The following is a 14,196-nucleotide window of genomic DNA, read 5'->3' as shown; positions in this document are numbered from 1 at the left end:
AAACTGACCAAATGAAGGGGAAGATTTTCGATGCTGTCGTTTGTTGAGACACAGACAGGGTGACATGAGTGGCGAAACAGAAGAGTCATTGTCTGTTCTTTTGAAATGTTGATGAGTCTTTACCCAATAAAGTGATGTTAGGATATATAAGTTATGAGCTTTTGTGCTGAAATACATTACGTTTTTACAGGTGTCAAGCTTATGGGCATGTGGCAGCAGTGTGTAGGAGGGAGGTTCCTAGGTGTAAGGAGTGTGCAGAAGGGCATGAGACAAAGGAATGTGTAGCATTGGGGAAAGGAGTGATATATATTAATTGTAGGGGTGCCCATGGGGCTGGGGATTAGAAATATCCTGTGAGAGAGGCAGGTTTAGGTTTCCAGGGTTAGAGTAGTGCAGAAGTTGTCATATGCTGAGGCAGTGAAGAAAGTAGAGAAAGATGGGTCAAGGGGGAGGGATCCTGAGAGGAGTGTTGTGAGTAGTAGATCTGTACCAATACAGAGGGATAAACCAACAAGTGATATAGGTTTCAGTAAATTTGGATTTTTGGCATTTATAGCAACTGTACTGCAGGGATTGAAAGTAGTGTTGCAGAAAATAGAGGTTGTGGTTGCAGAGAGGTATTTTGGTGTGACTTGACATCAGAAGGGGGATACCTAGTCAATTGTACAACTGAATACATTCAACTGAAATGTGTCTTCTGCATTTAACCCAACCCCTCATAATCGACATCCACGGTGTCTGGGGAACAGTCGGTTAACTGCTTGCTCAGGGCCATAACGACACATTTGTACCTTGTCAGCTCAGGGATTCATCCAGCAACCTTTCAGTTAATGGCCCAATGCTTTCCCACTAGCCTACCTGCCGCCCCCAGAAGAGATACAGAGTGTAGTGTTAGATGGTAGGGTATTTGTTGTATTTCTTTTTTCAAGCAAAGTATAAGGGAGTTATACTCCAGTCTAGTAGGTAGCGGTAATGCAACATTTATTGGATGCCAACCGCCATTAACCTCATTGAAGACGAACAGGCCACTGTTGTTGTCACCACCTCCATGACAAAAAATAACTATTCCAGAGGAAGCATCATTCAAGATAAAAGGAATCTAATTTATTGATAGTGTGAATTAAATGTCTTTAATGTTCATAAGGCTTCATTGGCAGGTTGTGATATAAGAAAACTGAGGATGGATCAAGAACATTTTAGTTACTCCACAATACTAACCTAAATGACAGAGTGAAAAGAAGGAAGCCTGTACAGATAAACATATTCAAAAATATGCATCCTGTTTGCAATTAGGCACTAAAGTAAAACTGCAAAAAAATTGGTGACGAAATTAACTTTATGTCCTGAATACAAAGCATTGTTTAGGGGGAAAATTCAACACATCATTACATTTACATTTTTACATTTAAGTCATTTATCAGACGCTCTTATCCAGAGCGACTTACAAATTGGACTACCACTCATCATTGACTACCACTCTTCATATTTTCAAGCATGGTGGTGGCTATATCATGTTATGGGTATGCTTGTCATCGGCAAGGACTATGGATTTTTTTTAGGATAAAAATAAAGAATATAGTTAAGCACAGGCAAAATCCTAGAGGAAAACCTGGTTCTGTGTTCTTTCCAACAGACCCTGGGAGACAAATTCACCTTTCAGCAGGACAATAACCTAAAACACAAAGCCAAATATACACTGGACTAGCTTACCAAGGTGACATTGAATGTTCCTGAGTAGCCTAGTTAGTTTTGACTTAAAGTTGGCTTGAATCAATAGCATGACTTGGAAATGGCTTTCTAGCAATGTTTAACAACCAATTTGACAGAGTTTGAAGAATTTTAAATAGAATAATGGGCAAATATTGTACAATCCAGGTGTGCAAAGCCCTTAGACGTACCCCAAAAGACTCACAGTAATAACTGCCAAGGTGTTTCTAACATGGGGGTAAATGTTTATTAATTAGATTATATTCAACTTTGTCATTGAACAAGTACAGTACAAGGAAATGCAGTTAGCATCTGACCAGAAATGCAAATAAAAGAGTACAAAAAATGTACAAGTGAAACAATTAAGTACAATATATGTTATTAAGTGGGATGTATAAATGTGCAGTGAAGGCAAATGGCAAGGAGTACATTGAAAGTACAAGGAGGCATGCAACTAAAATGCAGGGATAGCAGCAATGAGGTTACTGAGGTGTACATGTACAACTGAATAATGTCCTTAATCAGACTTTGCAAAGCAATGTCAGAGTCCAGTAGTACCGCGAAGAGTGCAAAGAGAGGAGTGCAACAAGGTCCCTGAGAGGCAGTACTAAGCGGTGGGTGGGTGGATATGGCTAGTGCCGTGTCAGAGTTAAGCAGGGTTACAGTAGCTGGAAATAAACTGTTCTTGAGCCTGCTAGTGCGGGAACGTAGAGACCTGTACTAGAGGTCGACCAATTATGATTTTTCAACACCTATACCGATTTATTGGAGGACCAAAAAAAGCCAATACCGATTAATCGGACGATTTTAAAATATATTTATTTGTAGTAATGACAATTACAACAATACTGAATGAACACTTTTATTTTAACTTAATATAATACATAAATAAAATCAATTTAGTCTCAAATAAATAATGAAACATGTTCAATTTGGTTTAAATAATGCAAAAACAAAGTGTTGGAGAAGAAAGTAAAAGTGCAATATGTGCCATGTAAAAAAGCTAACGTTTAAGTTCCTTGCTCAGAACATATGAAAGCTGGTGGTTCTTTTAACATGAGTCTTCAATATTCCCAGGTAAGAAGTTTTAGGTTGTAGTTATTATAGGAATTATAGGACTATTTCTCTCTATACCATTTGTATTTCAGATACCTTTTGATTATTGGATGTTCTTATAGGCACTTTAGTATTGCCAGTGTAACAGTATAGCTTCCGTCCCTCTCCTCGCCCCTACCTGGGCTCGAACCAGGAACACATCGACAACAGCCACCCTTGAAGCATCGTTACCCATCGCTCCACAAAAGCCGCTGCCCTTGCAGAGCAAGGGGAACAACTACTTCAAGGTCTCAGAGCGAGTAACGTCACCGATTGAAACGCTATTAGCGCACACCCCGCTAACTAGCTAGCCATTTCACATCGGTTACACCAGCCTAATCTCGGGAGTTGATAGGCTTGAAGTTATAAATAGCTCAATGCTTGAAGCACAGCGAAGAGCTGCTGGCAAACGCACAAAGTGCTGCTTGAATGAATGCTTACGAGCCTGCTGCTGCCTACCACCAGTCAGTCAGACTGCTCTATCAAATCATAGACTTAATTATAACATAATAACACACAGAAATATGAGCCTTAGGTCATTTATACGTTCAAATCCGGAATCTCATTTCGAAAACAAAACGTTTATTCTTTCAGTGAAATACGGAACCGTTCCGTATTTTTATCTAACGGGTGGCACCCATTAGTCTAAATATTCCTGTTACATTACACAACCTTCAATGTTATATCATCATTACGTAAAATTCTGGCAAATTAGTTCCCAACGAGCCAGACGGCCCAAACTGTTGCATATACCCAGACTGCGTGCAATGAACGCAAGAGAAGTGACACAATTTACCTAGTTTAATATTGCCTGCTAACCTGAATTTCTTTGAACTAAATACGCAGGTTTAAAAATATATACTTCTGTGTATTGATTTTAAGAAAGGCATTGATGTTTATGGTTAGGTACATTCATGCAACGATTGTGCTTTTTTCACAAATGCGCTTTTGTTAAATCATCCCCCGTTTGGCGAAGTTGGCTGTCTGTGTTAGGAAGTAATAGTCTTCACACAGTTCGCAACGAGCCAGGCGGCCCAAACTGCAGCATATACCCTGACTCTGTTGCACAGAACGCAAGAGAAGTGACACAATTTCCCTAGTTAAAATAAATTAATGTTAGCAGGCAATATCAACTAAGTATGCAGGTTTAAAAATATATACTTGTGTATTGATTTTAAGAAAGGCGTTGATTATGTTAAGATTGTTTTTATAAGATACGTTTAATGCTAGCTAGCACCTTACCTTGGCTCCTTGCTGCGCTCACATAACATGTAGTCAGCCTGCCAAGCAGTCTGCTCGTGGAGTGCAATGTAATCGGCCATGATCGGTGTCCAAAAATTCCGATTACGGATTGTTATGAAAACTTGAAATCGGCCCCTAATTAATCGGCCATTCCGATTAAACGGTCGACCTCTAACCTGTACCGCCTGCCTGATGGTAGGAGGGCAAACAGTTTGTGGCATGGATGTGAAGGGTCCCTGATGATGCCGCACTCCCTACGCAGACACTGCTTGTGTTTGAGGTCTATGATGGCAGGGAGCTGGGCACCAGTGATGTGCTGGGGGGTTTTCACCACCCGTTGCAGGGCCTTCCGGTTGGCCATGGAGCATCCGCCAAACCACACTGTGGCGCAGTTAGTCAGAATGCTCTCGACCGTGCGGCGGTAGAAGTTCACCAGGATCTTGGGAGACAGGCGGGCCTTCAGCCTCCTCAAAATATACAGGCGCTGCTGTGCCTTTTTGACCAGGGTTGAGGTGTTGAGGGTCCAGGAGAGGTCCTCGGAGGTGTAGAGACCCAGGAATGTGAAGCTGGGTACACGCTCCACCTCAGTGCCATCAATGAGAACTGGGGCGTGGCTGCAGCTTTTAGACTTCCTGTAATCCACAATGAGCTCCTTGGTTTTCTTTGCACTGAGGAACAGGTTGTTGTCAGCGCACCATGCAGCCAGGTGCTTGACCACCTCCCTGTAGGCTGACTCGTCATTGTCACTGATTAGGCCTACCACCGTGGTGTCGTCTGCAAACTTGACGATGGTGTTGGAACCGTGTACAAGAACGCAGTCGTCGGTGAAGAGGGAGTACAGGAGGGGGCTCAGCACGCAGCCCTGTGGCACACCGGTGTTGAGGAGGTGAAGTTGTCTAACCTGACAGATTGGGGTCTGTTGAAGTCCAGTTACAGAGAGAGGGGCTGATCCCTAGGTCATGGAGTTTGGTGACCAGCCTAGAGGGAATGATCGTATTGAATGCTGAGCTAAAGTCTATGAACAGCATTCTCACATAGGTGTTGGTTTTGTCCAGGTGGATCAGGGCAGAGTGTAAAGCTGTGGAGATGGCATCCTCTGTAGACCTGTTTGGTCGGTAGGCAAACTGGTGGGGATCCAGTGTTGGAGGGAGGCAGGACTTAAGGTAGGCCAAAACCAGTCTTCATGATTGTGGGGGTGAGTGCAACAGGTCGGAAGTCATTCAGGCTTGATGCGGTCGACTGCTTCGGCACTGGCACAATGGTTGCGGTCTTAAAGCATGTGGGGACAACCGCCTGGGCCAGTGACAGGTTGAAAATGTCAGTGAAGACCTCGGCCAGCTGCCCAGCACATGCTCTGTGCTCACAACCGGGGATGCCATCAGGACCAGCAGCCTTGCGTGCATTCACCCTGCACAGTGCAGACAACACATTATCGATGGATAATCTGAGAGGGAGGTCATCTGGGGGGAGCTCAACTTTCATGGCTGGATCTTTGTTGTCCCTGTCGAAGCGATCATAGAACCTGTTTAACTTGTCGGCGATGCAGACGTTGCTGGGGGTAGGGTTTTTTGGCTGGTAGTCTGTGATGGCTTGGATGCCCTGCCACATGCGTCGAGGGTCGGAGTTGTTGTTGAAGTGTTCCTCAATCCGCAGTTTGTGGTCATGTGTAGCCATCTTGATGCCCTTTTTCAGGTTGGCCCTGGATGAGCTGTAGGCTTCCGCATCGCCTTTAGCAGTAGTCAGACCTCTGCTCATCCAAGGCTTCTGGTTGGGTACGGTCTTTATTAGTTTTTGGGTGGTGACATTGTTGATGTAATCCAGACAAGTGTGGCCTGAGTGGCAAACAATCTCCAGTCTGTGTGTTGAAACCGGTGTCCTTGATAGTAATACAGACTCACAGGGTGGATGTCACGTAGGGTTCCCGACACCCCAGGGCCCAGGCCATCAAATGTAACCCTTTAGCTTCTGCATGATGTCAAACTTTCCTGGATTCAACCACTGACATACTCCTGGGGGGTGTTCAGTTTACTTCAACGTTTGCTACGTTGCGTGACGGTTTGTTTTGAATCGTGCGCACCATTCTTCAACAGCCTTTGCGGTATGTTTGGTGGATATGGCGAGGTGTGGTCTGATCAATATGGGTGTGACCATTTAGAAACTTGCAAAACTCGTGCAGCACGGTAATCGCTCTCAGGGCCACCTTAATTACAAGGTTTTTAATCTAGGGTGTATTCATTAGTCGGGTGTATCCATGGCAAAACATTTGGTGTAAATGTTTGGAAACCATTGCAAAACATTTGGAAACCGTTTCCACCAAATGGAAAACGTTTTGCAACGAGAATGAGTTTCTATTGGACAAATTCAGATAGGTCAATATTAATCATACAGTATACAACTTTGATATCTTGCGTGTGCATTTCCCTGTGGATATATTTTTACATTGACTTTTTGGAATTAGCACAGCAAACATCTACTTGGAATAATTTGTATTATTAGCTTTGCTGCAAGGACTTTTGTTTAAACGTTCCCTCCTTTGCCACAGACCAAATGTTTTGCAACAGAGTTCGACTAATGAATACACCCCTGGTCGTATAGTACCGTTTCCGTTTAATTCAACGTTGCACACTGTTCTGTCATACTGAAAGCAACACTTGCTGGACAGGAATCTAGATCCTACTATCTTCAGTGAGTGGACTGCCACAATAGTTAACATTTTCCTCAGCAAATATTATTGGTCTAAAACTTTATTTTCCATCCAAAACTGAAGCGTTTTCATTTTTCTTGTGAACCAACAAAATCTGACTAGCTGTGTACCACAACCCCATTTATGTACAGCCATTGTAACTTACGCCTTCATGACAGTAAGTCATTAACGGCAGGGTTATGGTACAATACTAATTGACATGCATCTTGTTTGTCTCTGTCCACACAGACGCCCCTTCCCCATCACCTTAGAGTAGCGAATAGCATGGAGGGCTCGTTTGAGGAGCTAGTGAGGCTGAAGGTCCGCAGTGTCCCCCAGCATCGGATGAAGGAGTTCCTGGAGTCCCTGACCAACAAGAACTCGAGGCACTGCAGGAGTTCAACCAGCAGGGCGGTGTTGCCACCACAACCACCACCATGGTTTACCAGCAGGGGGGGGTCAACTGCATCTACACAGACAGCAACGAGGTGGCTGGGTCACTGCTGGAACTGTCCTGGCCGGTAAGAGACTGAGGGCAGGAAAGAGAAGGTACAGTTAGTGAAACACAACATGGAGTTGGTGACATTATCCATATTATAACCACATTGTGCTCTACCTTCAGCAACAACAGGTACAGGTGTCCCAGTGACAGCAGCAGCTCTCACCCCATATGACCACAGCCAATGCCGCAAGGCCAAGACATAATACAGGTCAGGACCTTTTCTTGCGCTCCTTGCTCTACTCTCTTTCTCCCTCATCATTCTGTCTCTCTCCCTGCCACTCTCCTAAAAATTAGTAGCAATTATTGCTGAGAGGATTATCCTGGTTAACCAAAATGTATATGGAAAAGATACTGACAGCAGACAACCCCCTCTTTCACCCTCTCCTGTAGGTGCAGGTCAGGGGGCAACAGAAGGGCCAGGTGGTTTGGTGCCAGGTGCTGCAGCTGCACTCCTCCTCCTCCCATCAACAGCTACAGGGGGTCACCATAGCCCAGCTATTACATTCTGGGAACATCACAGAGGAACAGCACCAACAGGTAAACACACACAGGCCTACCGATTGATGTACACACATACCTAACCTTCAGCTGCAGGCCGGGTTGCTGGCAGCGGTGGCAGGTGAACAACAGATCCAGATCCAGACAGAGGAAGCTCTCTCCCCCACGCAGCAGCAGTATTCTCCCCAGGGGAGCATCATCCAGATCACCTCCCTGCAGCCAGCCAAGAAGCGTAAGGTGGACATGCCCATCAGTTTCCTACGCCCTGCCTGGTCAGCAGCTGGCCACTGTACTAGCCAGCCCCAGGGTCAGCAGCAGAGCTACGTGTCTCTTGAGGACACACGTGTTGACTGTAGATCGCAGCATCCGGTACAGCGTTGCAGGTACCATCACCAGCCCCACTGGAGAGACCTGGACCATCCCTCTCTACTCTTCCCGCCAGGGTCACATGGCCAGTGTGGTGTTACACACATTGCCATCCCCAGGAGGCATACAGTGCCATGCAGGTTGCCGGGGGAACTACAGTGTTAATGGCACACACTACGCCAACGCAAGTTCCAATTGGCTCGGGACATGCGGTTTCCACGCTGATGGGGTGGTCGGGGGGTCATGAGGAGGTATAGTACCAGACGGTGGCGGCCAGCTCTGTTTCCAGCCCAGTTCATGAACGGGAACATTCACACCACGCAGTCACTCATCTGGGACCCCCAGCAGCAGGTATTGGACACACAGAGAGGGTTGCAGGTCCAGGACTCACAGCAACTACAGGTAACTTTACTAAGCCGTTACAGATTAGAATTCTAAAAGCCCCAAACATCAAGATTGTTGATGTTTATATAATCTTGATTTAGTTTTTGAATGTTTTTTGGGGGGGATAAATGCCAAAAATAAGGTCCGTGGTAAACACCGGCTTAGGAGATAATATCAGTCAGTTAACATGACATTTATGAAGCCTTTATTTGCTTGTTATGATTACATAAATACTTTACTTTAGCTGATGAAGATGATGTCATAGAACAAAACGTTATAAGATCTCCTAAGCCTGTTAACCTGTAACCTTATTTTTGTCGTTAATCCCAAAACCCTCTTCTTTCCCCATTAATTTCCCCCGTAGGAATGGAAGAATGAATCAGAGGTAACTCATTTCCTGTTTTTAGGGCTACATGCTGTTGAGCTCGGATGTGTGGTGTCCTACTGTATATAGAGCTACATGACTGACTGATTAGTGTCTGTAATGTGTAAAGAATGTTTATAATAACCCCCCTGTATTTTGATTTTGAATTGTTTGTTTTTATTGTATGGCAAACTGATGGTGGTTCCCACTTTGTATGCATTGAATCAAAATTGGTTCTCCTTTGATTTCTCTATTACTAGGGACGAGTTCATGTCCTCCACTGTCATCTCATCCGCTATCTCTGATACTGCAGTATGTGGTGAGTTATCTAGCACTTTGTCCCAGCATACATTGCTGTCGGTGGGGACTGCTCACGGTCAGAGCTCCTCCTGGACCTCACACTGGGCTGCAGACAGAGCTTCTGGTAAGTTCCTCTGACCACTGCCGCTTTCTAGAGCAATGGCTGGACATATGTTACATGAGGGCTTTGGCCAGGGCATTAGTATATGTGTAGCCTACTGAAATTCCGTCCTCACACTTTTTTCTCCCTCCCCTTTTTCCTCCCAACTTGCAAGAGACGTGACGGCCACTAGACCAGAGTTGTGGGGGTGACGAGTGAGGACTCTCACCCACTCTATGGTACTACACCTACAATAGTCCCAACACCACAGGAGACGGGGATGGGAGGAGGGCAGGGGCCCCGCTCCAGGGGTCAAAGGGGTCAGGGAAGAGATCCAAGGGACGGATGGAGGTGGAAGTAGGAAGAGGAGGCGCTAGTGGCTGTGAGCTTTGACCCAGACATGAAGGAGGAAGAGCTGCTGAATGATTATTTCCAGCTGAAGGGGAAGTTGGGGTATCTGTACACAGTGGGGAGCAACCGACCCACACTTTCAACACATCGCTAACATCTTCACAGGTATGTGTGTGTGTTCTTCACCCCAGGTGTGAGCATGCTGTTCCAGGACACAACGGAGTGCCTGTTCTCCTTCAACTGCACCTCCAACAACCAGATCTCTCATATCCAGGGCTGTTGGACCAGACCATGTACCACAACTTACCGCCCCTGCATGCTCTTGCAGGTACCACCTCAACTACCACCAACACCACTCCGGCTGTCTGTCTGATATCTATCTCGCTCTTTCAAATCCTTTATGCTTCTCTTTGTGTCTATGGCTCTGACATGTCCTCTGTGCTCTGATTGGCAGACAGCAATGTGGAGGCATGTCTGAAGGAACTGGGGTTTAGGTACAGGTCCAGGTTTCTGCAGCAGATCCTGGATTCCCACGGTGGACCCCAGTGGCTACCTGCAGGCCGGGGATTCACTGCGCACTCTGCCCAGGGTGGGCCCCAAGGTTTGCCTCAACCCTTCAGGGCAATTAAGGGTGCATCTCCAAAGGGTGCAGCTGAGGAATGGCTTTCTATGAACCAACTGTATGTAGTGCATTATTATGAATACATTTTTTGGGATGGAGCGATGCCTATAGCAAGTCTTGGAATGAATAGGTGTGATAGAGGCCACCACTGTGAATGCATTATACACAGGCATAGAAAGCGTTACCTGTGTTCCACCTGTAGGTGGCAGACTGTGTGTGTGTCTGATGGACAAGGCCTGTGTTGTGCCTGTGGACAAGTGTGGCAGATTACTGAACAAGACTACATCTGTGTGGCAGGTAACGGGCAGAAGAGCCTCACAGACAAAGTCTGCTGTGAGATTGGTGAGGATTCACCTTACAGTATGTGCTTAACAACCTCAAACTGTGTCATTCTGAACAAAACATCACTGATTGATTTTATTTCTGCATAGGGGACTTCTTCAGACAGCCATAGGGTCCTTACACTCGGTGAGTAGCACACAAACTAGTGGTCAAAATCCATCCCCTCTTCTCTTCACTCTCCCTCTACTCTTTATCTCTCTCTAATCTATAAAGGCAGTCCTAACTTGAGACACCGGTTACTTGAACTTTCACTAAGTCATGCATTGATGTCAATGGAGCATGACTCTCCCACACCCTCAGGTGTTGTTCTGTGCTGACCTGAAGAAGTTCCAGAAGCTGAAAGAAACACCCTCTGAAACAGGAGGAGGAGGAGGAGAAGGTCACGACAAAGATAAAGGTAGAGGGAATGGGGAAGGACAAGAAAATTTGTAATAAAAAGGTCTGTGAAGAAAGAGGTGGATGTGGTGTGAGGTCAGCAGAGGTTATATGTTGATTTATGTTACCTCAGGAGGCTAAACTGAATATCTGTCATTCTCTGCATACCTCTCGGGAGCAACTAGGCTGTGAGGCTGACAGTCTGACCCTGTCTCCCCAGGTTTATGACCTGATTGCATGCAAACCAAGGTCACTGTCAGTGGAGATTTTTCCTGATCACTTTGTAAAAAGATGTAAGACAGATATATAAATGTGATAGATGTCATAAAAGAGACAGAGTTCACTCCGAACCAGACTTACATTGTCTGTCATATATTTCTGTGTTCAGGCTCTGAACTGAAGGCTACTGATTCCTTTTACTGTGATTTATGTCAGGGAACGAAGCTCTACAGGTGTGTGTAATTTTACTCTTCTGTGTTTACATAGGAACTAAACACTGAGAAAGTATCTATTAATTTCTATATCAATGGACCACCAAAAAGACTTTAATTGTAACAGTTTATTTTTTACAATGAAATAAAAAGGTTTTGTACTCGTTTCCTTTGTCAGTGATGTGAGATTATGCACACATTTTGATTCAGTCTAGTTGTGGATACTTCCAGTCTTTTGACACCCCTATATTCATCTTCTACCAGTGTAGTAGACCCAGGGAAAAGGTGGAGTGTCAGTGGTGGCTTCTAGATGGTGATAAGATATGGGAAGATTCTTCACAGCATCATATGATTACTTTTAAATATTACTCTACTTAATATCACAATGAGTTTTTTGCTAAGCTTAGGCTACATTAAAGGGTCAATCTGCAGTTCAAACCATAACGTTGCGGGATTGGGCTGGAGAAATGTAACCACTCTCAAATTCACAAAAACATGGTTTGTAGTTTAAACCATGTGTTAAGGCTATAAAGTGTTGTTTTAAACAATGTAATTGTAAACAAAATTGAGTAAAACAAGCTTATATTTTGGTTCTGATGGGGTATTCATAACTTTTATATTCATCAAGAATCAATGGGTTTGTATCATTCATTTAAAAGTAAAAACATGTATGTGGCAATTTTAGATTGCCCCTTTAAGTAGTAAATGGTTCTCAGGGTAGCCTATGTGCAAATGCAATTAGCAGTGTTGACGTGTGCATGTGCGGGTTCATATGTCCAAAAAATGGTGCCCATTGCCCCTCTGACGCAATACACACCCAGTCGCTCTTGCTGACTTGATTTGTTTACTGTGTATGTCTGCGTCTGTCCTGTAAAAGCAGTATGTCTGGCCAGCACTGAAATACCTGCAATCCCAGCTATAAACATGGCATCTGCCCTCAGTGCTATTTTTTACATTTGAGTCATATAGCAGATGCTCTTACGCAGAGCGACTTACAGAAGGAGTTAGGATAAAGTGCCTATAAATGTATGTATGTCACTAGGGGCTGTCACTGGTTTCTACTAGAGTATGGACGGTATAGGAGTCACTGTGAGAGTGTGACTAATACCCTAAATCCGTAACCATGGGCACCCTCATAGATATCCTGACCAACTTGCTCTCTAAATACACCTCTGCTGTCTTCAACCAGGATCTCAGCGATCCTGGGCGTACTGCATTAGCATCAAATAGCCCCCGCGATATGCAACTTTTCAGGGAAGTCAGGAACCAATATACACAGTCAGTTAGGAAAGCTAAGGTTAGCTTTTTCAAACAGAAATTTGCATCATGAAGCGCTAATTCCAAAAAGTTTTGGGACACTGTAAAGTCCATGGAGAATAAGAGCACCTCCTCCCAGCTGCCCCCGGCATTGAGGCTAGGAAACACTGTCACCACCGATAAATCTACAATAATTTCAATAAGCATTTTTCTACGGCTGGACATGCTTTCCACCTGGCTACCACTACCCCGGCCAACAGCTCTGCACCCCCCCTCCCCCCCACACACACACACACGTTTCCTTCACCCAAATCCAGACAGCTGATGTTCTGAAAGAGCTGCAAAATCTGGATCCCTACAAATCAGCTGGGCTAGAAAATCTGGACCCTCTCTTTCTAAAATTATCCGCCGAAATTGTTGCAGCCCCTATTACTAGCCTGTTCAACCTCTCTTTTGTATCGTCTGAGATCCCCATAGTTTGGAAAGCTGCCGCGGTCATCCCCCTCTTCAAAGGGGGAGACACTCTAGACCCAAACTGTTATAGACCTATATCCATCCTGCCCTGCCTTTCTAAAATCTTTGAAAGCCAAGTTAACAAACAGATCACCGACCATTTAGAATCCCACTGTACCTTCTCCACTATGCAATCTGGTTTCCGAGCTGGTCATGGGTGCACCTCAGCCACGCTCAAGGTCCTAAACGATATCATAACCGCCATCGATAAAAGACAGTACTGTGCAGCCTTATTCATTGACCTGGCCAAGACTTTTGACACTGTCAATCACCGCATTCTTACCGGCAGACTCAATAGCTTTGGTTTCTCAAATGACTGCCTCGCCTGGTTCACCAACTATTCTCAGATAGAGTTCAGTGTGTCAAATCTGAGGGCCTGTTGTCCGGACCCATGGCAGTCTATGGGGGTGCCACAGAGTTCAATTCTCGGGCCGACTCTTCTCTGTATACATCAAGGATGTCACTTTTGCTGCTGGTGATTCTCTGATCCACCTCTACGCAGACGACGCCATTCTGTATACATCTGGCCCTTTTTTGGACACTGTGCTAAAAAACCTCCAAACGAGCTTCAACACCATACAACACTCCTTCCGTGGCCTCCAACTGCTTTTAAATGCTAGTAAAACTAAATGAATGCTCTTCAACTGATCGCTGCCCGCACCCGCCCGCCCGACTATCATCACTACCCTGGACGTTTCTGACTTTAGAATATGTGGACAACTGCAAATACCTAGGTGTCTGGTTAGACTGTAAACTCTTTTTCCAGACTCACATTAAGCATCTCCAATCCAAAATTAAATCTAGAATCGGCTTCCTATTTCGCAACAAAGCATCCTTCACTCATGCTGCCAAACATACCCTCGTAAAACTGACTATCCTACCGATCCTTGACTTCGGTGATGTCATTTACAAAATAACCTCCAACACTCTACTCAGCAAATTGGATGTAGTCTATCACAGTGCCATCTGTTTTGTCACCAAAGCCCCATATACTACCCACCACTGCGACCTGTATGCTCTCGTTGGCTGGCCCTCGCATCATATTCATCGCCAAACCCACTGGC

The 14,196-nt window shown here is 45.0% G+C and overlaps 1 pseudogene; it reads left to right on the top strand.

Moving 5' to 3' along the window:
* Positions 1-7,164: 7,164 nt before the first annotated feature.
* On the top strand, positions 7,165-11,528 carry LOC123727313 (uncharacterized; annotated as a pseudogene).
* The last annotated feature ends 2,668 nt before the right edge of the window (positions 11,529-14,196 follow it).

Source organism: Salmo salar, chromosome ssa15 (genome assembly GCF_905237065.1).
Source record: "Salmo salar chromosome ssa15, Ssal_v3.1, whole genome shotgun sequence".
NCBI classification, from domain to species: domain Eukaryota; kingdom Metazoa; phylum Chordata; class Actinopteri; order Salmoniformes; family Salmonidae; genus Salmo; species Salmo salar.
The sequence above is the reverse complement of the archived record's forward strand: the minus strand, read 5'-3'. Positions and strand labels throughout refer to the sequence as shown.